The sequence below is a fragment of the Myotis brandtii genome, unplaced genomic scaffold (assembly GCF_000412655.1).
Source record: "Myotis brandtii unplaced genomic scaffold, ASM41265v1 scaffold126, whole genome shotgun sequence".
NCBI lineage: Eukaryota > Metazoa > Chordata > Mammalia > Chiroptera > Vespertilionidae > Myotis > Myotis brandtii.
This window is the reverse complement of record NW_005354425.1, coordinates 1,262,906-1,266,585: the sequence shown is the minus strand read 5'-3', so window position 1 is coordinate 1,266,585 and position 3,680 is coordinate 1,262,906.

Genomic DNA, 3,680 nt, shown 5'->3' with positions numbered 1-3,680 from the left:
GGTTCCAAATGTGAATACTGACATGGTGGGGGAGGGATGGGGATCCAGTAGACTGGCAAACTTAGCCAGGTGCAGAAGCCTTCACAGAATAACAAGGGTGAATAATCACTTTTGAGAATTTTGGCTGAAAGAAAGCAATATAGGTTTGCAATCTGCAGTTTCAATTTGGATGTTGTTTTTTTAATTCTTCATAATTAAAAATTTTTATCCCACACAAAACTCCCTCAGTCTGGAGTTCTTGTAAGTGGGCACTGCTTTCAGACTTGAGGTGTTTCAGGATACAAGCTGGCCAGACACTTAGCAGGCACTTAGCCAGGTTAGGCTTATGGAATTTTCCAGCCTCAGTTAAAGAACAGAGTAAAGAGGGGTGTGTGTGTGTGTGTGTGTGTGTGTGTGTGTGTGTGTGTGTGTGTTTAAAAGAAAGGGATGGTTTCACATCACAGAATAATTCTTTGCCTGATAAGCCCTAAGACAATGCTCATATGTCCCATGTGATAGGCACTTCAACCATCCTGAAGGTCAAGTTAGACTGTACTTGGCCCTCTTGCATTCCCAAGGTAACTGCAGGACCCTTTCTCAGAAATGGGTTTCTAAAACACATGATTAGAGAAGCAGAGAGGACTGGAAAATCTCATATTCCTTCTGGCTTCATGATTTCAATTGAGATAGAAATTGAAACTTCCTCTCTTCGCCAAATCCAGTCACTGCCATTTTAGAGACAGGCACCACAAAAGCTTCCTGGCTGATCGCATTAGCACCAGCCCTCCTTATGCTGGTTAGTAAAATATCCATGATGAGCTGATGGCAGAGAGCCTTATTGCCACGAAGAAGTACTCTATCAGATGTGGATTGCATTTTCTATTTTTACATCAATTCTAATTGGCCATGGCTATATTTCTCAGAGGCCTAGCCTAGCTTTTCTTTCCTTTTTTTTTTAGACCCTTGGATAACTGACTTGGCTGTGGTGGACTGAAAATTGTTATGTAAAAAGTTAGGAAACCCCCAGATTTTATTTCAAAATATGTATAAAATATACATTAACCGCTCACTTTCTCTTGTTCCATTATCCTTTTTTTTCTACCTCAATAGGAAAACAGTTTCAATTCTCTTTATAAGCCAAAAAATTCAGATGTTTTCACTATAATTATCTTAAATTTTTTTCTAATGTATTTATATACTACTAATCTCTACTATTTCCAAAACATGAAAGGGTATTTATTAACTGCAGTTCTATTTAAATCTTCTTTAGAAACTGGTGTTCATTTTCTTCAAATTAAGGCTCTTTCCCTTCAACCTGGCTTATTATATTTTATTTCATATTCTTTTACTGATTTACTGCTTTTCTGTTGGAGATTTTTGCTTTTTAATTTTTTATTTATTGAGAGAGAGAGAGAGAGAGAGAGAGAGAGAGAGAGACATGGATTTGTTCTATTTATTTTTGCATTCATTGGTTGATGTGCCCTGACCGGGGATTGAACCAGCAACCTTGATGGATAGGGATGATGCTCTAACCAACTGAGCTACCTGGTCAGGGCAAGGGGATTTTTGCTTTGTTACAGGCTCTCATCTGACCTTCATGGCTTATGGGGGGTGGTATATATGCATTCAATCAATGAGCTTTGTGACAGGTTTAATGACTTAGAACTTGAACATCTGGGGCTGTGGTGTATACTAGAAAGAACTAGAAATAGAAAGCAAGTGTGTTGTTAGAGAGGGAGCTAAAGGGAGAGAAAGGCATGCTGAGCTGTGGGAGAGAGCCTTAGCTGAAGGAAAAGAAAGATACTCTTCGGTTCATGCTCAAATCCCAAGGGAAATGCTTTTAGAACTGTTGCTTGAATTGAAAAGAAGCAGAGAATCTATTTCCACTGATTTCTTTTTAATGGATTAAAGCCACTTAGGGCAAAATTGCAGAGGGGGTCGGGGAAGGGAAGGCAAGACAAGGACTTAATTTGAGGAAACTAAAAGATAAAAAACGTTAAGATGGAAGGAAGAGGCCCCCCCCATTGTAATAGATCAAAAGACCAGAGATTAAAATATTAACAATATTTAATGAGGGTAGCAGTGTATTTTTAGATTCAGACAGGAAGGAATCAACCCTTTAGAAATTGTACTAGGTAAATGGAATTGTTAGATAGGACAAGGGTCTCAAGGTCTGGGCATTTCTAAATGTTATTTCTTGCTAAATGTTAAAATATAGCATAGCATAGTATTTTGTAGATGCAGTTGTGAACAGATGAGCTGACAGGAATACAAAGGGATGAAAGTAGCCAATTGCAAAGAAGAAATCAACATGTAATTGACCAAATAGCATATATAAGCGATGGCTAAGCTTTCCTTCAGGGAGGCAGAGCTTTAGGTAAGAATTCTTGTGTCTTTTCCTTGCTGCAAGTAAAATAACACTACCTTGCAACAACTGCCTCTTGTTTTGAAGAGTGTCCCAAGCAGCGAGTGTCCCAAGTCGCACACTGTAAACTTGCATAATTCAAGACCCTAAGACAATTAGTTAAGGAACATAGTGAATACTTGTATGCATTCCCCCACTGATTATGATAGTAGGAACCCAGTTCTCCAATTTAGATGGACAGAGACTTGTGACCACCAGAAACCTGTAAAGGCCAGATTTCTTTTGAGGATTCTAGGATAGGGGGACTCATGTGCTAGGTTGGCCTACCCTCACTTCCTTTATCCTCAGGTAGAAGGGGGCTACAGCTCACAACTGTTACCAGACCCATATTTCTCAAGGCAGCAAACCCTGCTAGACAGGAAAGGGAGCATTGAAGGGTGTCCCTCTGAGCCCTTGCGATTTCCTGTGAGAGTAGCCCTCACTGGGACTGGCTTCCTCTTACTATATCCTCTCCCTACCAAGTTGCTTTTTTCCCCTTTCCACCTTCTGTCCCCTACTGTTATCCCCTCATTCTGATTTTCCTCAACTGCTGCTCCTACTGTTCACCTCTCTGCACTGTCACTCACCTTCCAAGATAATCTGTATAACTGGCGCCCTGGCCCAACTCCACTGCCATAAGCTCTCCCATAGCCAGCCCCTTTGCTTTCCCTTCCGCCATGCTCATTCCATTGTGGATACATTTCCATTCCCCCCTTCTCATCCTTTTCTCACCTTTTCCTTCTCTTTCTCCTCAGTGTTTGCTCAAAAAGTGTTCTCCATGGGACAGGACTATTACTGTGTTTATTTTTCTTTAGCCAAAGATGGAAAATTCCAGAGGCCTGACCAAGTGATGGCTGGTTGCCTTTTCTGGAAATTCAATGACCTGGATGGTAAGGGAATGTTGTGGAGCTACACATCTGGCAAGGTTATTCCCTAAAATGTCCTGGCTTTGGATTTAGTTCCAACTAAAAGAAGTGGAGGTTCTGTTCTGTGAAATTATGGCGTAAGAATGAAGAGTTTAAGAAATGATATAATTACAACTACAGAGCCCAGTTTATATCACTTTTTTTTTTCCTGGTCGATTTAATTGGGAAAAAGAAGGGCCTTTGGCTTAGTAGAGCTTTCAAAAGTAAAACCTTCCAAGTGAGAGACAGATGAAGTTCCAGTGGCCCAACTGAATGGAGGATTTTGCTTTGTTTGGGTAATTATTTGCCAGAAGCCATGCCCAGGTCAGAGCAACCAAGTACATTTCAGAGTTGGTCTGTCTTCTGCAGGGGGGGAGGGGGCGGGGAGGTGT